The sequence below is a fragment of the Peromyscus leucopus genome, chromosome 17 (genome assembly GCF_004664715.2).
Source record: "Peromyscus leucopus breed LL Stock chromosome 17, UCI_PerLeu_2.1, whole genome shotgun sequence".
Taxonomy (NCBI): Eukaryota; Metazoa; Chordata; class Mammalia; order Rodentia; family Cricetidae; genus Peromyscus; species Peromyscus leucopus.
The window spans coordinates 13660135-13682283 of NC_051077.1; the positions used below are offsets into that span (position 1 = coordinate 13660135).

The 22149-nt window shown below is 43.8% G+C and overlaps 1 long non-coding RNA gene across 1 annotated transcript; it reads left to right on the forward strand.

Annotated features, from left to right (window-relative positions):
- The first annotated feature begins 1810 nt into the window (after positions 1-1810).
- LOC114681363 lies at positions 1811-21089 on the forward strand. The gene is made up of 5 exons (XR_003732891.2): positions 1811-1897; positions 2275-2420; positions 16622-16934; positions 19141-19209; positions 19958-21089. It is a non-coding gene; the product is annotated as an uncharacterized LOC114681363 (long non-coding RNA).
- The last annotated feature ends 1060 nt before the right edge of the window (positions 21090-22149 follow it).

Consider the following 22149-nt stretch of genomic DNA (forward strand, 5'->3'; position numbering starts at 1 on the left):
GGGGCTAGCTGGTTTCTTTTTAGTGGGCAGTTCGCTCCAAGAATCCCAAGCTGAAAGCATGCCCTGGAGCCTTGGAACATCTTCAAGGTGAACACCTCTTAGGCAGCATTCTGGTCCTGGAGTCCTAGAGTGCAGGTCCGGCTTCAGAATTTGGGTGAGTGGTCTCAATCTTGCTGGGGCCTCCAAATGCTAATCCCAACAAGTGAGAGTAAAGACTATCATTCAAGTTCTTTTAGTTGAATTAAGCAAGCTTTATTTTCTGTCAGACGGGATAACTCCCTAAAGTGGGGCTTGAAAGAACAGCATTGAACACAGGAGAAGATGGGGTTTATTTTAGCCCCCAAACTGCAAGGCTAGGGGATTTCCAAGGGTTTTTTCGTCACGTGGGAACTTGGCAGATGGTTTCAAAATTATTTGTCAAAACATCTTATCAGGGTGGAGGTGGGTATAGGGTGTGGAACACATCAAAACAGGAATGATCTGATTTTGATCTAGTAATAAGATGGTTTTTCATCTTAAGCTGGAGTCAGACTGGTCCATCATATAACCCTTTCCACCGCCCAGGGACTATCACAGAGGAGAACGTAAAAAGACTGTAAGAGTTAGAAGAAGAAGCACTGTGAAATACTGTGTCTGGATAGGACACAGCTGTTGCAGCCACGAACCCATAGAAGCTATGATTGTCTGCACAAGATCAAACCTATCAACATGGTTGGGAGAGGCTCCTGATGCCATGCCCTTCTTTGAGGAGCTATTGGCAGTTGATGGGTTCCCTTGATGGGTTCCCAGAAGAGATTAATTTTGCTATATGATGTAGCCACTCATAAGTTGCTCAAACTCCTGTAAATATTCTCCTATCCATGCTTATATAGGAATCCTTAATTAAACTAGTCCCTAAAAAGAATGAATCCATCAAAGTAGAAGGGGGACTAGTTGAAAAAAAGGAGATCAAAAGGAGAGGTGTCTTAGTCAGGGTTTTTATTGCTGTGAAGAGATGCATGACCACAGCAGCGCTTATAAAGGAAAACATTTAGTTGGGGTTGGCTTACGGTTTCAGAGGTTCAGTCCATTATCATCATCATCATCATCATCATCATCATCATCATCATCACAGGAAGCATGGCAGCCTGTAGGCAGACATAGTACTGGAGACATAGCTGAGAATTCTATATCTTGATCTGCAGGCAACAGGAAGTGAACTGTGTCCCACACTGGGCATAGCTTGAGCATATATGAGACCTCAAAACCTGCCCCCACAAGATACACTTCCTCTAACAAGGCTACACCTACTCCATTAGGCCACACCTCTTAATAGTGCCACTCTCTATAGGCCAAGCATTCAAACACATGAGTCTATGAGTGCCCTACCTATTTAAACCACCACAAGAGGGATAAAGGCAAAGAGAACAACAGGGGTGAGTCTGATCAAAATATACCACATGTATATATGGAATTATTAAAAAATATCTTCTATTGTATACATGCATGAAATTGTTAAAAATACAGATAAATATGGTCTACTTAATTATAAACCCAAGGTGCATACCATCAAACTGTGAAGGAGTTCAGGGAGATGGGTGCATGCTTTCCTAGGAGAGCAATAACCTATGCTCAGATTTTAAGGATTGTTTCTTCCAAGTAACAGCAACAAAAGACCTGTAAAGGTTACATTCCTTCAGCTTCTGATTTGCATGCCTAAGGAGTGCTGGCAGAGAAGAAAACCAAGGGCTGCTGGGCTGAGGGAGGGAGGGGAGGAGGGAGGAAAGGCCTTAACGCTAATTAGGTTTGAAAGACAGCCGGCTGGGTCCAGCCATGGCATGCTGAGAAGACAGGAACCCTAGCAGCTGATGCTAAGTTCAGACTAAACTCACTGCAAGTCCCCGGGGAAAGTCACAAGGTAAACCTGATAGTCCCTGTCATTTACAATCATTATCAGGCAGGCTGCTTCTGTAATTTTACTGGGGAGCCAATTAACAGCTCCTGAAGCTTGAGGGGGAGGATTTCCCAGCTCTCTGCTTGTTTTGAAAAGAGAAAATAAGGGTGCCTTCAAGTGCTGTCTGGAGACTCTGTCTCTTCTAAAGGCACAATGACTTCATACAAGGTGGTCACTTCTCGGGTCAGGCAAACGGTTGGAAGTCAATTTCTCTGTCTTAATTTACTCTTTTCTCTAGCAACCTGAATTAGCTTCCAGATGGGCCAGTGAGCCCTGTCTCCTTCTTTTCTAAGCTGTGCCAATGCTGACCCGTCGTCCTTTTACCCTATCTTGTATTCAAGAAAATGCCTGTACTGTTCATCACCTCTTAAAGAAGTCGGGAAAGGCCAGTTCATGCATGAAGGGGACGGACGAGGATGACCACTCGTGTGGATTGCTTGGTTTCACAGTCCCCTGCTCGAATCCTTCCTCTTGCCTTGCTATCACGGTGACATTTTAAAAATTTTATTTTACGGGTTTGGGTGTCTTAACCTGAGTGTATGTCTCATGCCTGTGCAACTTGCAGACAAGTGAGTTTATTTCTAGTGATTTTCGCCAGCGTTTACTTAGGTGGTTACTAGTAGCAAAGCCCCAGCCGCCTTCCTGTCTCTCTCCCCAACAATGCTGAGGTTACAGGTGTGGGCAGCCATGTCTGATTGATTTGTTTGTTTATTTATGATTTTTTTTTTAATGTGGGCACTAGGGATCTGAACTCAGGTCCTCACGCTTGGGCAGCAAGTGCTCTCACCCAATGAACCATCTATCTACCTCAGGATTTTTTTTCTTAATAGTATGTTTTTAAGACTAATTTATGGTGGTATGCTTCTGTTTTACTCACATCGATTGCTTCATGGCATTCCATTGGATAAATTTAGCACAATAAGACTATTTTTTATGTCAATGGACATTTTGTTTTCTTCATCATTTCAAGCAATTATATACATTTGTATGATAAGATACAGGTATGAAATAGTATAAGGATGTAAATACAGGAATAAAAAAGTAATTGTGGAGTTATTGACTATATGACTGGCTATTAATATACCCCTCCATGCATGCTTTTAAATTCTCTCTGGGTCACAGATATTTCAATAATTTTATTATCGTATCTCTTTGCTTATTTTTCTTTGTGTTTTTATAACTAGTGGTTCACTGGGCTTCTTGAGTATGTGGGTTTAGAAGTGTCTTCCAATTTATAAAACTTCATGTTGTCAATTTCTTACCCCCTACCCCACTGCATGGATGCCTATTCTATGTGCTTTAGCTTATTGATGTTTCATAAAGTCTGGTATATCTCTTTGTTTACGTGGATATTATCTGTTTTCCTTTGGTTTTTAAATGGTTTTCTGTATATCAAATCACTTGGGACTGGAGAGACGACTCGACAGTTAAGTGCATTGAAGTTCTTTTGGAGGGCCAGGACCCACATGGCAGCTCACAACCACCCACAACTCCAATTCTAGGTGACCTCTGTGGGCACTGCATGCACATGGTACACAGACATACATGTAGGTTGAATACCCAGACACACATATAAAATAAAAAGTTACAAAAATTTAAAAAAAAATCATGCACACACTAATTCCTGCATACTTCATGACTTTTCATGGGATGATAATTAGCGCATTTAAAATTTTAATTACTCATTGTCTTCTGCTGGCTGATACCAGTGATTTGCATATTTTAACCTTGGGAACTTTCATATTCACCTCTTAGTGATGTTAATATTTTTCAAATTTCTTCGACTTTTTTACTTAGGCATTTATGTCATCCATGAAGAAAAGGTTTCCTACTTCCTCCCTACTTTTTGCTATGTCCATTTTCCCAACAGCTTCTGAGCTGGTTCACTGTCTTCTGAGTGTCATGGCTTCTGATGGGGAGCCTGCTGTAACCCTTGTGTTCAATCTGCAGCCTGTGGTGTTTACCCCTCTGTTTACTGTTATTAAAAAACAAACCTCAGGGCGGTGGTGGCGCACGCCTTTAATCCCAGCACTTGGGAGGCGGAGCCAGGCGGATCTCTGTGAGTTCAGAGGCCAGCCTGGTCTACAGAGTGCGATTCAGGACAGGCACCAAAACTACACAGAGAAACCCTGTCTCAAAAAAACAATAACAACAAAACAAAAAACAAAAATAAACAAACAAAAAAACCAAACCAGCCACTGATTTTCAGCAGTTTTACTATGATGTGTGTGTGTGTGTGTGTGTGTGTGTGTGTGTGTGTGTTTAGATGTGTGTGTGTGTGTATGTGTAGCTGTGTGTGTGTATAGGTGTGTGTGCATGTGTAGGTATAGGTGTGTGTATAGGGGTGTGTGTGTGTGTGTGTGTGTGTGTGTGTGTATGTACTCTGCTTATCATTCTCTGGAATTCTTGGATGTTGTCACTCATTAAAAATTTAACCTTCTTATCCATTACTTTGTCAAAATTCCTTCTGTCCTGCTTCCTCTCTGTCGTCCATCTTGGACCCAATAATACACACAGGTCACCAATCACCTGTGATTCCCAAGTTCTTCCTATAAAATGGCATTTGTGTATTACCTATTCACATCCTTCTGTCTACTTCAAATGATCTCTGGCTTACTTACAACACCTAGCACAGTCAGTATGTGTGTGTTCATTGTAGACGAAATTAATATTTTCATCCGGCAGTTAGCTACCAAATCTGTGGGTATAGAACAGATATGGACGGGCAACTGTTTTCCTAAGCCATCAACAGGTATTGCCATACAAGTGCGTAACAGCCTATGTCAGATCTGGTCCTTAGGTGCTTACTAGTCACTTAGAACAGTTGTTTCCAACCTGTGGGTCACGACCCCCCATAGGGGTCACATGTCAGATATTTACATTTCGAGTCGTAACAGTAGCAAAATTCCAGTTATGAAGTAGCAACAGAACAATTTTACGGTTGGGGGGTCACCACCACGTGAGGAACTGTGTTAAAGGCTGCAGCATTAGGAAGGTTGAGAACTGCTCATTTAGAGCAAAGTTACCATTGTATGACAAGATGGATGGAGGTGATTGAAGGGGTTGCTAACCTTCCTGCTACTTTCCAGACGATGTCTTTATTCTGCCACTTGGCTAAGATTATTTTGAGCCCAAGCATCTTCAAATGAAAATGTTGACTAGTTAGTTGATGGCTTAATTCCTTATTTCTTACTGTCTTTTCACAACTCAAGTTGATCTTTCTATTGCCTAACTCCACAGAGACACTTCTTTTCCATGTCCTTCAAGGGAGAGGTAAATTTTCTCACTGTGAGTCACTTGACCTCTCAGTAGGATTTTCCATACACCATCACTGTACTCTGAAAACACGTTCTTCACGTTCACACTAAGGCGTTCAGTTGTTTGTTTTATCCTTTTTCATCACATACAGCTCCGGGTACAGTGGACACATTCTCTTATCTAATCTTTGGTTTTTCAATATTTCAGGACTTAGCTAAAGTTGTTTCTTTTTCTCTGTGCTTATTGTTTATCCTCGGCCATCTCATCCAAGGCTACCCATTTGAATATGTTCTAGATACAGATGACTCCATAATTAATCTCTAGACTGAGTTCCACGTGTCTGATGACATTAACACCGAGAAACTGAGAAAGAACGGTGGATCCCATCTTCCTTTGCCCAGCTCTCTCCCATCTCTGGTCATGCCCTCCTCCTTTCTGAACCCAGCTGTACCACATCACCAGAAAGTGACAGTATTGCTCCTTTACCGAGCTCTGTATCCAGGTCATTAGCAAGTCTGGGCAGTTTGCCTCTGAAGCTTACCCATTCCACCTACTTACTGCCCTTTGCTTAATCAACACCAGTTTGCTCACTCGGGTTCATTTCTTTACAACTGGATTATTTTCTTGACCCTTGACAGGTCTTCTTTGAGTTTATTATGAGTGAGATTTTGTAAAACAATTCACCCTGTATACTACTTCATTCTTTTTGTTTGTTATTGCTCCAGTATTCTCCATGCACAGAATAGTACAGATACTGAATTTTAAATGGATGCTAGTTGAATAAAGAACAAATGTGAACTCTTATAGTGGAGGAATCTTTTAATCGTTTTATAAAAATCTCTCTTAACTGAGTCACATATAAATTTATACATTCTTTATCAGAATGTATCCTGCAGTTTTGAACCATAGATGTGAACAAAAGCAGTTCTGAATAACAGCACCTCATTATTTTATCAAAGATAACTACATTTAAATATCTTCATGAGCAACACTCTAATATGAGACTCAGAAGAAATCTCTGTAGCCTCCTGCCGAGGAATTAACACTCTAAGAAGTTTAAAAATATTAATGTTGTTCTTTGAAAAGATTCTTCAGAAAGTAGGTCCCTTCTTAATCCATGCATTTAGAGCAGGCCATTAAAAGTTGAGTAGTTAATGGAATTTACTACTTAAAGTTTTCCCAGCATTTCCCAAACTCTATCCTCACTGCATGGTTGCATTGTTATTTTTAATCCTGCCTTTTAGTAACCACCCTAACCAAAAAACCAAACCCAACCTCACTAGAAAAATATCTTAGCCAGGTGGTGGCATATGCCTATAATCATAACTCTTGGGAGGCAGAAGCAGGAGAATTGCTAAATTCCAGGCAAACCTGAGCTACATATGAGACCTTATCTCAAGAAAACAAAACAAAACATCATCAAAAACAAGGAGGGAGAGAAGGAGGAAAGGAGGGGGGTAAGGAGGAAGGGACAGAGGAACTGAGGGAGGAGAGTCTTCTGCCTGGGGTGATGAGAAGCTCTGGCGACCCCTGTAGGTGAAACACAGGGTGGAAACAGAAACCACTATAGCAGAGACATCAGCCTCCAGCTCCCTGCTCTGTGGATTCTCGAGTGTGAACTAGGAAAAGAAGCTTGATTTCTCTCTTCTTTTTGTTTTCTCTGCCCCAGAAAGATGGCTACCAGTGCTTCAGTTTCAGGGTGCTCGAAGCATCTGGGGTGGTGCAGAGTGCAGGTCCCTTGGTGGATCTTGAAAGCTGATCTTCCCTGAGATGTTATGGAGCGAAATGATCTATCACAGCAGGCTGCTGTGACTAGAAAGCAAAACAGGAGGGGGTGGGCTGTGAGTTAGGGATGGGCAGAGATTTGACTCTGAAGAGAAAATTCTTACTGGGTCAAGGCTGCTTTTGCATAATTCTATTATCACCAGGAAGAGGAGAAATAATCATATTAGGTGTGTGCTGTCCTGCTGGATGTGGCTTGTCTTACCTTGCGTTTGAAGTCCTACAGGCTTTCTGTGAGTGACTTGCTCAGAAGACGCCAATCAATAAGGCAGGTGCTGCCAGAGCAAAGCCGGCGAGTTTTTGATGTTGACAATGACAGGCATTCCTGTGCAGAAAGGAGTAATCCATTTAGATACAGTCGTGTGTGTGTGTGTGTGTGTGTGTGTGTGTGTGTGTGTGTGTGTGTGTGTGTGTAGTGTTGCTTTCTGTAACAGAGGCAGTTCCATATGGGATGTTGCCTCAAGGCAAGTGGAGCCCAGGTCATCTATCCACATAGCAGTGGGAAATCCATGTGTCAGAGCATACCCTTGTGCCTTCCGGTCCTCTGTATCGGAAATGGGTGTTCACTCATTAGGTTACTAAGAGCATTGACTCCACCTCATCTGCTTACAGAGTCTAGGCATCTTATCGGTTTGCCCTGAGTTTCTGGCCAGCTTGCTTCTTCCTGGAGACCACAGCGGTCCTCCCATAGCAAAGTGTGTTCATCCCTGACTCTCCTGACTTGAGGCGGGCCTTACCAGAAGAGTCTCTTCTGATGGCCCAGGAGTGGCTAGGGAAATGTTACGGCTCTGGCTTCACTTATCCACATTGGGTCTTTCCATGATAGAGGCCAGGTGAGAGATGGTCTAAAGGAAAGAGGACTTCGAAAAGAAAAAAATGGCAGACTGGTTGTTTCATGCTCTCTCCTTGAACAAAAAAATTTTTTTTAAAGAAAAAAAAACAAACCTCAACTCTTTGTAAAGACACAAACACTCTTTTAAAAATAAGTTATGTTAATCTTACATAATTTTGAGTTTTGTTATGACATTTTCACACATATATGTGTGATGTATTTACCCTTTCCGCGTCCCCTCCCTTTTAATTATAACTTAATTTAACCTCTTTCTCTTCTCCTTCCCACCTCTTCTTTCTTCCATTTTGATACCATCGTTTTGATTTAGATGTATTGATTTAGATGACCTGGTGAGGTTCATTAGGGTTACATTTGGGGTCCTGGGTGAGGCGAGGGGTTGTTTATAGAAGCATGGGCTTTTGAGCAGAGCTGTGTCATTGAGGAAAATGTCTGTCCCTCCCCTAGCAACCATTGCTGCCTAGATACTCAGGGAGGGGTGGGGCCTTGTGCCCCGGTACTAGCCGCCATTATCTGCCTCCAAGTCCTGGGGGTGACTCATGAGCGCTTCTGTTCTCATGGCAAGATATTGGTAGGCCTACTATGGCTCAGGTCTTGTGTGATTACCAATCACAACCGCTGTGAGATCAAGGGTGCAACAGCCATGTCATGTTCTGAGGATGGTGTTCTGCCTCACCCCACCCCTCTGGCTCTTCCATTCTTTCTTTCCACCCCATGAAACCCTCCTTCAAGGTTTCCCAAGCCTCATAAGGGTGATATAAAAGTTCCATTATGACGGGGCATCCAGCACTCTCTTATTCTCAATAGTTTGTCCAGAGTAGTAGGCCTGCCTCCTAGAGGGTCTGTGAGTTTCCTACAGCACCAAGCTGGAAACCAAATCCTTCATTCACAACCTTTGGAGACACTCTGGATGCAAACTCTCATTTGCCCTCTCCCTTCTCACCCCCACTGAAGTCCCTCAAATGATGTCACCAGTTCTCTCCTCTATACTGTGGTGGCCACCACAAGCCGATTCTAACCACGAAAGATTAACATGTGTTTTTTTGTTTGTTTGTTTTTTGTTTTTCGAGGCCAGTAGTGTTTCTCCATGTAGTGTTGGAGCCTGTCCTGGATCTCCCTCTGTAGATCAGGCTGGCCTCAAAGTCACAGACATCCACCTGGCTCTGCCTCCCAAGTGCTGGGATTAAAGTCGCATGCCACCACCACCTGGCTAACATGTGTTTTTGCTTCGAGTCAGATTTCTACTTTAGAAAAGCAATCCCGTCTATGGAGTATCAGAGAGAGACAGACTGAAGGGTATGTTATCAGAGATGATACTATAGGCAAGTCACATGGTAATCTAACTGTTCTCGTCCAAATAAAAGATGATAAAGCCTAAACTAAGATAGGAGGTAGGTATGGTGAAGGGAGGACAGAGGTATCAATTATTCTAGAAACAGCTGGCAGGACTTATTGATTGATTAGGTGTCAGGATGAGGAGTGAAAAAGCATGGGATCTGCCCAAGTTTTAGATGATTTTGTCATTCACCAAGATAAGGCCTGTGGAAGGAGTGGCAGGTGGTGGAACACTGTGGATTTAAGCTTTGAGCAGGCTGAGAAGCCTGGGTGCCAGGTAGGTGGGACTAAGGCTTAAAGAAGCAGAGTTGACCAAAGTGTGTTTTGAAAGTCAGTGGATGGAGCTGGACTGTAGCAGGCTGTCTTTTGGGCCACCAACCAGCTCCCAAATCATGGCATAGAGACTTAGTAATTATTAATGCCTGGCCTTATCTTATGCGTGTCCCACAAGCTCTTATAACTTAATTTAACCTGTTTCTCTTCATCCATGTTTTGCCTCATGGCATTTCACCTTTCTTTCTTTCTGTATGTCCTACTCCATATCTAGCTGACTGTTGGCTGCTTGGCTGGCTGGTCTTGGGCATCTCCCCCTCTTTCTCCCTCATTCTCTCTTCTCCCAAGCCTAGATTTCTCCTCCTATTTATTCTCTCTGCCTGTCAGGCCCACCTATCCCTCTCCTGCCTAGCTATTGGCCGTTCAGCTTTTTATTAGACCAATCAGGTGCCTTAGGCAGGCAAGGTGAAACAGCAACAACTCATCTTTACATAATTAAACAAATGCAGCATAAACAAATGTAACGCACCTTTACAGTTAAAGTAATACTCTACAACATAAACAAATGTAGCACATCTTGACATAGTTAAAGTAATATTCCACATCACTGGACACTAGTCATTAGAAGGTATCGCCATGCAGACAGACTGCAGAAACATCAGAAATACAGTATTTAAAGGACATACAGAGAAATAAGAGTCAGCGGAGGACAGGAGAAGGACTGGTTGGCACAGTGGGAGGAGCTACGGATGATTAGTCAGGGTATTGAGAGAATTGATGGTGCTCAGTGTAAAACACTGGGTCAAGAAAGACGAGGTCAATGTGGTGGTTTGAATGAGACTATCTCCCATGAGCTCAGATGTCTGAATACTTGGTCCTCAGTGGGTGGCACTGTTTGGGTAGGTCTAGGAGGACTGGCCTTGATGGAAGAGTAATGTCACTGGGGGTGGGCTTCGAGGCTTCAAAGCTACCACCATTTCCAGTTCCTTCTTTCTGCTTCCTGCTTTGTGGTTTAAGACAAAGCTCCTGTGCCAGCGGCCATGCCTGCCTGCTGCCAGGCTTCCTCACTATGATGGTGATGATGCTCATTCTCCTGGAACCACAAATAAACCCCCTGGTCTAAGCTGCCTTGGCCGTGGTGTTTAGTCACAGCTCTAGAGAAGTAACTAATCCAAGGCTAAGAATAAAGGCCAACGGGTAGGTTTTGATTAGTTAGAAATGGAAGGAAAGCATCCTATTTTCTCTTGGAGCTTGACTGGTTCGCAAGAGCGGTTGTTCCAGTTTGGTCTCTGTTGCTGTGATAAACGCCATGCAACTCAGGGAAGGAAAGGTTTATTTCATCTTACACTTCAAGTTCACAGTCCATCATCGAGGGAAGTCAGGGTCGGAACTCGAGCAGGAACTGAAGCAGAAACCACGGAGGAATACCACTGACTGGCTAGCTGGCTCATGCTCAGTTAGCTTCTTTAGATATGCCGGGCCCACCTGCTTATGGATGGTACCGCTGGGCCCTCGCACACCAATCGCCAATCGAGACCATTTCTCCCAGACACGCCCACAGGCCAATGTGATCTTTGCTTGAGGTTCCCTCTTTCTGGGTGACTCTAGGCTGTGTCAAGTTGACAAGAAAAACTAACTGGCATGGCACATGACTGTAATCCCAGCACTCTGGAGGCTGAGGCAGGGGGATAGTGAACTTGAAGTCATTAAGACCCCCCCCCCCCAGGGTATTCCAGACCAGGGTGGGTAAAGAGTGAGCCCTTGTGTCAAAATAGGCTGGGAAGTAATAAATAAGTAACCCTACATTATCTTTTAATTTGGGGTGCTGTAACACATCACATGATTTTATTGCACAGCCTTTTTGGCTTATTCTGTGACCTCTTCAGTAGCTGGGTTATGAAAGCTCTGGCCCTGAAAGCTCCTACAGCATTACTATTATCAAACTGAGAGTCGGAACAATACCTTTTTAGCCCAGCAAGGCACCTGAAATGGCTGGTGATTAATAAATGTTTGTTGAATTTGAGTAAGTGACTCAGTGTGTGAACTAGTCCATCCTCTCCAGCTACACTGCTAACTCCAGGGTCGGGGATTGTGTCTTCGGTTTGGTTACTCAACTTGCTCAGTCCATAGGGGATGCATTAAAGTAAATTTGGCTACATAGAGACCAAATGTTGCTGGAAAAGTCGTGAATCCTCAGATTGAGGGCTGGATGTTTGGAGGTGAGTTCAAAATGAGCTGAATGTAAAGAAGAAGATACAAGTATCTCGTTCCATCCAATAGTCTTCTGATGATTGATGGGTTGATTGGAGTTTTAAGTCAATGTCCCAGTGTCTGGTGCTTTCCCTTTCTCAGTACAATGAACAGATCCTGAAAAGAGATTCTTCCGCTCAACATATTCTTTAGCTGCTTGAGCCTTAATCCTTACCGAGGCCGGGATAAAGTAGCCAATTAGTGTTGTTGCCCGGATTTCTGATTTTCCCGGTCCTGAAGCTGCTCTCTGCCAGCCCCCCTGTAGCAGTGAGCACAGAGGAACCTTCAGGCAAGCTGCTCCTTTCTGTTCCTCTCTGTAGTGTCCCACAGCAAATGACAGTGGCAGGAAACGTCTTAATTTAGAGCGTTGTTAGCATAATTGATGTTCAGATGCAGCGTCGGTAGAAACAAGCTCCGTTAATTGGTCTCGCAACCTACATTAGCTCTTGCGCTGTAACCAATTAAGCAGGGGCCAGAGGGCTGGAGAGCTGTGTGGTTAGAGCCCTGCGTGCTCAGGCTGAGAAGATGCACCAGCAGGCAGGAGGGTTGCGGATTGCGGGGAAAGCCATCTGTCTGGTGAGGAGCCTGTGTCCTTCAGTAGGTGAAAAGAGGGTGCCAATGTTCAGGAGACCCAAGTCGGGCCTTTCCCGAAGGGGTGGAGTCTTTGAAAGTGACCTGCTTGAAGGGTTTAAACCTAACATTAGTCTCCGGCAACATTCCCAATGAACTAAGAACCCATTTCTAGTCTTCCTGCCTCTTTGAAAATGTCCTGGAAAGGAAGGACAAGAAGACCCCCCGCCCCCCGCCCCCGTAGCTTATTCAATGGAATGCAGAGGACAGCCCCGCCCCCCGTGCCCCCTAAAGCTGAGTCTGCTGAATCAGAATCTACCGAGTCACAAGATCCCCAGGTGTTCCCCATGCCCCCTTTTAAAGCCCTGCAGCCACAGAGAGCTTTCCATGGAAAGCAGCGGTCCATGCATTTGCCTAGTGGCCACAGCTGCTTCCTGTCTGTAAAAGCAGAGCCGAGACGTTGAAAGGGTGACCTAAGTAAGGCCTGTAAGCCTAAACTATTGCTCTTTGCAGAAAAAGTTTTGAGGACCTGGACTGTAGCCTGTATAGAAGTTCAGGTGATATTTCCGTTAGTTCTAGAGGACAATGTGCACCAGCTATTTACCTTATCTCAGTATTCTCATAGATATTGTAGACTCAGGAGTAAATGGATGTTACCTGACGATGATCTCAATTGTAGGAACTTAGAAGGTGACTCGGACTTCAGTGGAGGCTGGCAAAAACTTTCAACTTCCTCCTATGACTGAGTCAAATGCTAAAAATCTAAAATGTCCTTTCAATCTATTTCCTACAATGAAGAAAAATGAGAAGCTGGCATTAGTAAGAAAGCAGCCATCAGTTTTTATTCTGGGCATGCTTGGAAGGGTAATTGTGATGAGGAATATAACATTTCTAAATATACCAAAAGGTCACTTTCATTTTACTGACATACATTGGGCATAATTTTATACCTAGCGAATTACTCCAAGTGACTACTTTCTTTGCTCTTATTTTCCCACAGTGTGAAATGTTAGAGACATAGGTTCTGGCTGCTTCTTCTTCTTCTTCTTCTTCTTCTTCTTCTTCTTCTTCTTCTTCTTCTTCTTCTTCTTCCTCTTCTTCTCTCTTCCTCTTCCTCCTCCTCCTCCTCCTCCTTCTTTTGTAGAGGAAGATGTTTGATAAACCAACATGGCTGAAATATTTTGATAGGAGTTCTGGGTTTGTAGCCCATAGATACATACATATAAGAGTACTAAAGAGGCTTCTTTTTGTGTCTTCAGAACCCTTGGAGTTTTGCTCTCAGAATCTGTACACACACACACACACACACACACACACACACACACACACAACCCGCGTCACACACAAAAGCTGGGAGGTAGCCTTATGACTTCAGACACACGCATCAATCATAATTGCGGCAGCGCCAGCAGCCATGTGACTGTGTAAAGACCTCAACAGCCTTCTGGCACTTAAGGGGGAGAAAAAAGCATCTAATTAATCACAGGTGAAACAGCTTGGGCTGTCTCCAAACGCCCCTGAATTGACTGCCAAGCTTTGATGCTAATTTTCTTTCTAAGTAACCCCCTAAAGAAATTTACAATTAGGTAATTAAAGTCATGAATAAAGAGATGCTTAGGAAGAGGGAAATAAGGACTTGGGGGGGGTGTCTACATTTACATCCTGTTATAAATGTATCAGGGTGTGCATCATTTGTGGACCCCAACTTAAAGGTCCTCAAATAGATTTCTTCTGGAGAGTATTTGAACAGTCAATGTTTTGAGAGATGTTGAAGTATATAAATGAGTCTGGGAACAGGTTATTCAGCTAAGCCTGGAAGGCAGGGAAGGAAATATACTTGTTGCTAGATCCTTGCTCTTGACTTTTTTTTTTTTTTTTCAAAGCCACAGTTGGTGTGCTTTGGGGTGGGGGCAATAGTCTTTCTACTTGAGCTGACTGGATAATATTACTGGATTTCTATGACTGGGTTTCATGTGGAGATTTCATCTTCCTCCAATTCCTCATGCTTCTGCTGGGGTAGGTCTTAAGTTTCTTGTTTTGATTGGATGGAAAGAGATTGTATGTATGTGTGTGTATGTATGTATGTATATATGTATGCATGTATGTATGTAGTGGTGTGTTCAGTTTGGAAATGTTCAAGAAAGGACATTGGATTTCACAGTTCTGTCTCTGTTGCTTAGTATCTGACCATAGCAAGAACAGGGGTAGGAGTGTTAGCTAGTAGGTTATTTTTGGTTACAAAATTAAATAGCAGTCCTCCATATTAAGCAGTGCATTAAAGATATGTCCCTAAATCCCCACATGCCCAGAACTCCAATCTTGCTGAAAATTTTTGCAAGTAACTATTTTTTGTCTTAATAAATCAAGTGTGAAGTGTATAATGGTTTTTTAATAATTCAGAACCTTGAGTTTTTGAGTGAAAAAGTTCTTTACTTTGATTTATACCAACCCAGTGAGAGAGTTTACAAGCTTTCTGCAAACATGCTCAAAGCAGGTCATTATGTCTTTGCCATGTCTAGGGGCTGGAGCCTTCGGGCTTATTATAGATTGTTGGTGTATGCTTGCATTCTGGGGTATGTAAAGGTGGTATGCAGGGCTGGATGCGTAGCTCAGTGATGGAACACCTCCCCAGCACTCTGAGAGCCTTGGGTTTTACCTCCAGCAACTGAAAAAATTTGAGGGTGTGTAGAAAAGAAGATGTGGGAAGCTCTAAGATACAAGTAAACCTATTAAATCCAAACCCTGGAAATTTAGGGTTCTTTTTCCTCTCCTAAGTTACTTGTGGACTTTTGTAAGTTTTTTTCTCTCCCTGGAAGTGAGAGAGTGAAGATATTTTGGGGTTTGGACTAGAAAGGAAGGAAGGAGGTTTTTATAGCCTCAAGCTTTGTTTATGAGCCAAGGGCACTGAGGCTCGGAGAGGTAAAGAGGTGGGCAAAGACTTGCAACCACCTAATGGGTAATTAAGATAACAGGCATTGAAGCCAGACTTGTCTACGCTTGTAAACTGTGTCTGCTGTTTGCTAGTTGAGTAACTGCCTGCCTGCTGAGCATCTTGTACAGATAAAAAAAAAAAAAAAAAAAGGAAAACTACAGCATCCTTGAGGTCAAGATTCATCTGAGACGTTCAGTGTGATACCCAAGATGTGAAGACAACGACCATCGCTAAGTTCTTACTAATTTCATTATTCACTTGTTTCAAAGGTTCTTGGATTTCATTATAGTCTTATATTTATTTAATAGATTGATGTGTTGGTCACAATCCCTTACTGCTGTCTTCAGCAGGTGGGGCCATCGTCAAAGGCAGGAAAAAGTCAGACAAGTGCATTGGATGCTCCAGTCTAGAGGAACTAGGTCAGAGTTCAGTTCCTCAGCCTGGGGAAAAAAATCCCTAAATCTTAGGAGGCCCTTAGATGCTTTTCCTCTTCAAGGCCACACAGAATGATAAGCACTTTGCAACTCATTTCTGATGAAGGACTAAAGATTCTGTGTGCAGAGAAAATAATTTCAGAACATCTGTGCACCCCACTAGGGAGGCGGGAAATAAGAAAGGGAGTCATTTGGGGTCAATTTTAGCTCCTCAGGCCTTACCATCTAGCCAAAGTCCAAGTCAGCCCTTTACTGGGCCCCAGGCTCTTCCCAGTCCCCAAAGGCCCAGGGCTTGGCTTCTCTTTGAACCGCTATCTAAAAAGGCTGGGGGGGGGGAAGAGGAGTTGGAGAATCCTGCCAAATCGGAATTAAAAATGACAAAACAGCTGATTAGATCTGAGGTGACAAGAAAGAGAAATAAAAGCCATTAGAGCCCATTTGCAGCTCGCCTGTAGCCCAGCGAGTCTCAAGGCGTTCCCTTGAAAATTATTAACGGCCCGACAGCGTTTTCCGCACCGGAATCTGATACGCGAAGTTAACACCCGGCTCCGCACACCGCACAGAGATGCAGAGAGGGACCTACCCTCATTTATTTCACTACACAGATTTGATGAGACACCCTAATCAAGCTGTCAGAGCGAGCGCCACCGGAAGCAGGCTGCCTCGGAGGAGCAGATGCCCAGAAGACAGTTTTCTTCTGTAGTAGAGGTCAGCCGGCCAGCTGTGGACAGAGGCTAAGCCTGACCTGTCACTGGAGCTTTGTACAGCCAAGGAGCTTCAAGGAGTGCATTTATACTTCAGAATAACTTAGACAATTGAAAGACTATTTTGTACTATTTGGTACAAAATTTAGCATCGGTGGACCATAATTAAAGTTTTCTTATATTGTTTTATTTATATTAAAAAATGTACTCGGGTCCACTTGTTTACGTGTTATCTACCGCCATTCTTGCACCTCAGTGGCCTCAGGAGGCCTAAATTATTTGCTATTTTGATCTTTACAGAGAAACTTTAATGGTTCAGCCCAACCATTAAAACTAACATTTCCGACGCAAGAAGAAAAGTAACTGGAAATCGGGAAATCCCTGAAGAAATTTTCTGGACAAAGCGGTGGCCTCCGTTGAGACTCAAAGCATAGAAGACGAGCTCTCTGCTGTGTCACAGGGACAAACCGCCTACTTCTGAGAGCTACTGATTTCACAAGCCGCTGAAGGGAAGTTCACCAGGTCCCAGCAGCAAAAGCAGTGGAAACAGCTCACGCTTTCAGAAGTTGGCACAGGCTATCACCTGGGATTCCCTTCACTGTTACTGTCACGGGTAAGAGATATGGACAGCTTAGAGATGACATAGATCCTAACTATTTTCTACCTGTCTTCAGTCAACAATATTTAATAAACAGGACTCTTCTTCCTCCTCTTCTTCTTCCTCCTCCTCTTCTTCTTCTCTCTCCTCTTCTTCTTCTTCCTCTCCTCCTGATATTTTGAGACAGGGTTTCTCTGTGTAGCCCTGGCTGTCCTGGAACTTGCTCTGTAGCCACGGTTGGCCTCGAACTCAGAGAATGACAATGAATATCTGGGGTGACGCTAGTGGGTGAGCCACCAACGCCAGTCCTCACAGGGCCAGCTGTGACATCATTCACTCCAAAGTCATGTTCAGAAGAGCGCTAAAGGTTCCAGGAGCCACCAGGATGATGGTCCAGCAGGATAGATATTTAGACGTGCACAGGTAATAGAGAGATGTAGCATGGGTCAAACAGAAAAGATTATACCAGCTAGAGAGGGCTTGCGGGGCTCCATGAGCACATTTGCTGGGCAAGTTAACAGAAAAGGCAGAAGTCCACATGAGCAAAAGAGAGGGGTCAAGATGTATAGTTAGTGGGGGCTATTAACTGAGTTTGGATGCTAAGACAAACCCCTAAATTACTGGATCATTTCATTCATTCATTATAGCAATATCTTAGCCTTGTCTAACTGCAATGACAAAATACTTTTGATATTTATAAACAATGTACATTGGTTTTTCCAACAACTGAGAAATCCATAACCAAAGTGCTAGCAGATTCAGGGACTGAGGGAGAGCTCTTCCCTACACATGGTGCTTCCTTATGGAGTCTTCATATTCCAGAAAGAGCAGGAAGGGTGTGTGTGTGTGTGGGGGGGCAAACACAGCCCTTCAGACCTTATGTAGGAGATTTATATTCTGTTTATCATGGTGGAGGCCACATGGCCTTGTCACCTCCCAAATGCCCTGATTCCTAATTATTAACTATCACATTGACCAGTCCATTTCAACATATGACTCCTGGGGACATTTTCGGTCTGTATCATGTGAGTTGGTGACTGAGCAAGTCTCTTTCAATTCAATGTAATTCCCCTTAAAAAAAAAAAAAAAAGAGTGACCAGTGAGCCGGCTCAGCTGGCCAAGGGCCTTGCAGACAAGCCTGATGACCTGAGTTTGATACCTAAGAACCACAAAGTGGAAGGACAGACTGACTCTCTCACTTGTCCTCTGACCTCCATGTGAGCACTGTAGAGTGTCTGAACTCATGCACATACAGCATGAACACATAAAAATAAGTGTAATAAGCCGGGCGTGGTGCAGCATGGGAGGCAGAGGCAGGCGGATCTTTGTGAGTTCGAAGCCTGGGCTTAGCTCCAGGAAAGGCGCAAAGCTACACAGAGAAACCCTGTCTCGAAAAAACCAAAAAAAAAAAAAAAAAATAAGTGTAATAAAAATATTATCTCGAGTGCATAAAGTAGGAAGTTGTGTCCTTCACTGTGTTTTAAAACAAAGTGCTACTTGGCTCACAGGACCTTGGAGGGATGGAAGGAGGAAAATGGGAGTTTTGACCCTGTTCTTTTATTAGACGAGGTAAAATTTGGACAGTTTCAGCCTTTGACTAATGGAACCACAGAAATCTCCACGTTTAGGGCACTTTGTCAGTATAAATAACCTCTAGATTGGATTGTGGGATGCAGGTCAGTTGCTACCAAAAGAGGAGCCTTTTTATTCTTTTGAGTGCCTCCTTTTCCCACAGGCCTTTTTCTCTTCTAGAAATTTACTTAACTTCATTTTATGCATATCTGTGTTTCTCTCTCTCTCTCTCTCTCTCTCTCTCTCTCTCTCTCTCTCTCTCTGTGTATGTATGTATGTAATGCATACGCAGTGCCCATGGGGACCAGAGGGGGGCACCAGATCCTCTGGAACTGGAGTTAGAGGCAGTTGTGAGCACCAATGTGGGTCCTGGGAACCAAACCTCTTCCTCTTCCATAAGAGCAGAAAGTGCTTTTAATCACTGAGCCATCTCTCCAGCCTCTCCCATAAACCCTTGAAGTATGTTTTTATTCATCTTTTCATATGGTAGAATCTCTTATCCATAAGTTCTGAGGGTCTCTTATCTTAAAAGGAAAAAAAAAAAGTGTGATGTATCTGGGGACCTCTCCATGGCATTGAGAAGGAAACTGTGCTATGAAATGACTTCTAATGGTGTATTTTCTTTTCTCTGAATTTCACTCTTTTTAAGATGCCATTATTTCTGAGTTCCAAACAGGGCACCTGTGTCAAGCTGGATAGGAACAGAGAGACACTCAAGGTAACTGTTTTTGCAAAATGTAAGATGTAGAGAAATCTGACAGATATATCTAAAAGCAGGGTGGTGGCGTAACACTCAACCTATGCGGCAATGTCACAGACACTTCAAAGCCCCTTCCCTGGGCCTTTCACAGCGGCTGGCTGTCAATCTGTACCATGAGGTGGAGGTGTCCATGGGGCGAGTGCTCAGTACAAACGCATCTCTATCCAGCACCTGCCCCTGAGAAACACAGAGGATTGCTCCTGTCAGCCGCAGTGCCTAGAGCTTCGGGGTGAATTCCTAGTAACTGAGACCTCTGCCCACTCTCCCACCTGGTCAGCCGATTAATAGAAGGCTGGCTCCACTAGAGGTCAGTGGTAAACAATGGTCTGCTTATCATCTTCCAAATGGCTGGACTGGATCTTCTGGGAAGCTGGGGACTGCCTTCAGCCCAGAAAATATCAATGGGGGTGGGGGTCGGGGGAAGCGCAGAAGCTCTCCAAGATGTAAATGTGGATTTCTATAAAGAGAGCAGATTATCCTCCTTCATTATGCACCCATGAGTGTATGTGTTGTATAGCGTAACTACTCTTCAGGAAAAAAGAAAGCAAAACCCTAATTGGCAGTATGCTATTGTTGACATTAAAAGCCTCCTTTAACTAGAACAGAGTTTATTTCTGCAGAAACTCATGAGAGAAGGTGGCTGAGTTCTACCCAGAAGTGTCAGCAGGTTTGAACTCGTCTTTCTCTTGACTCTATTCTCTGACAGTCACAGGAAGCCTGGACCTCTTTGACACTCACTGCGCGCTGACAGATCCTCCCCCAGAAGACCCGACAGCAGCAAACACATGCATTGTTCTTCCTGTCAACCCGCTATTGAAAGGTGATCCACAGCTGAGCGGCAGTCGCCCTCGTTTGGGAGTGTTCGCGGGCATGAGGCTGAAAGCTTATTACCCCAGAAAGTGAAAGCCGAGAACACAAGTTCCTCAGATCAGACTACAGCATCAGGGGGCTGTCAGCTGCTTGAAGGGGAGAGGGGAACTGTCTCCAGCTGGGTATTGAGGCTCCTCCTTCCTCCCTAAGTTCCTTTCCCACCCACCTCACCATGGACAGCTCACCCCCAGAAAGCAGAGTCTAGAAAGCGCAGGGGTCTCCGTTACAGGGCTTTCAGAAGTTCTCCAAACATGTGCCCCTATGGAAGAAAGGGTCCCCCTGAAATCAAGACGTGACCCATCTCAGCATCATACATTTGGTAACGTGTAGAACTTGACTCAGCATTACTTGTTGATCTACCTTCGCTAAACCATGGGCTCCCTAAAGACCTGTTGAGGGTAGGAGCATTGGCTTTGGTTGGGTCCAAGAGCTGGCTTCATCATCTTATTCTCAAGGTCAGCTCTCAGATCTTTCCACAACTCAATTCCCTACACACTTAAAGAAAAAATATAATTCTGTACGTCTAAAGTTCGTGTGTAGATGCTGATTCCCAGGCACCTTGTATTTGACTGCATTTAGAGATATGCTTCTTGAAGAGGTTATTGTGAGCAAGTGAAGCACCATTTGACAATTAGAGGACAAGGACCCATATGCATTCAGAGGAAAGACCACAAGGCGATACAAGGAGGAGGAGGTGATGGTTTCCAAGTCAAGGAAAGGGGCCTCAGTAGAAACCTAATGATGCCTTGGGTTTGAACTCGCAGCCTCTAGAACTGTAAGAAAGTGAATCTCTGCTGTTTCCCCTTTCTTAGGGCTCAGTAGTCTCAGCAGCTGATACCCAATGCTGGGAGCTAGAGCTGCTTCAGCAGGAGTGAGCTGCATCCTGTGCAAAACACTCAGAAGGGGAGCGGGGGCAGTTCTCAGTGGGTAGAGCACTTACTGCTCTTGCGGAGGACTCCAGTTCCATTTCCAGCACCCACATGGTGGCTCAAAACCACCTGTAACCCCAGTTCTAGGGAATCTGAAGCTGGCCTTCTTCTGACCTCTGTGGGCACTGGGCATGCACATGGTGCACTTACATCCCTGTAGGCAAAACACTCTTCGTATAAAATAAATAAACTAACAGAAAAACAACAACAGCAACCAATAGAAACACTTAGAAGGTGCTGGATGGAAGCTAGAGACCCTCTGGGAAGTGTGCACACACACATAGATGTTATAAACCATTCAGGCCTCCATGGTATGTCTGTGGTTCCAAATGTGCAAGACCTTGAGAAATTGGTTGATGGTTTTGAAAGAGAAAGAGAATATAATGTTCAGGTAACACTTTCTGAGGACATAGGCCATCCAAAGTCTCAGGAGAGAAAGTTAAAAAGGGAGCCCCCATCCCCCACCCCACGTCATTAAACAAGTCAAACTTGTGCTGTGATATTCAGGGACATTTCTCCTCCCTGCTCTGAGCTGAAGAATAAATCCAAATTTATTTCAAGGAAAATGGTAGATGATGAGCAAGGAACGAGGTGCCTTGGGTTCTAGTTATAAAAACATCTTGCCCTTTCAAAGTCATTTTTACAGAGCATCATAGGCTCAGATTTTGGCTAGAACATTCTAAGCAATCTTGACATGTCTGCCTTATTCTTTCTACTCTGAATGCTCACCCATCACAGTCATGGGCATTTCAGGATCTAAGCATCCCTCTGCATCCTCTTCTTCTTCTTCACCTTCAACATTATGTAAATTCAGCAAGTTGAAAAGATCTTTGTGGTCCTTTGCAACTTAAAAAAAATTTCCTCTGATTCTCTGAATCCTAGCACTGTGGCTCCTCTCAGTTCAGGATCGACTTCAGTTCTTCACTGTAGTCAGGCTTTTCTTTGGGTCACCAGCTCACACACACACACAAAAATGATCATGGAGACTTATATTTAATTATGAAAGCTTGGCCTTAGCTTAGGCTTGTTTCTAACTAGCTCTTATAACCTAAATTAACCCATTTCTATTGGTATGCTTTCTGCCTCATGGCTTTATTAC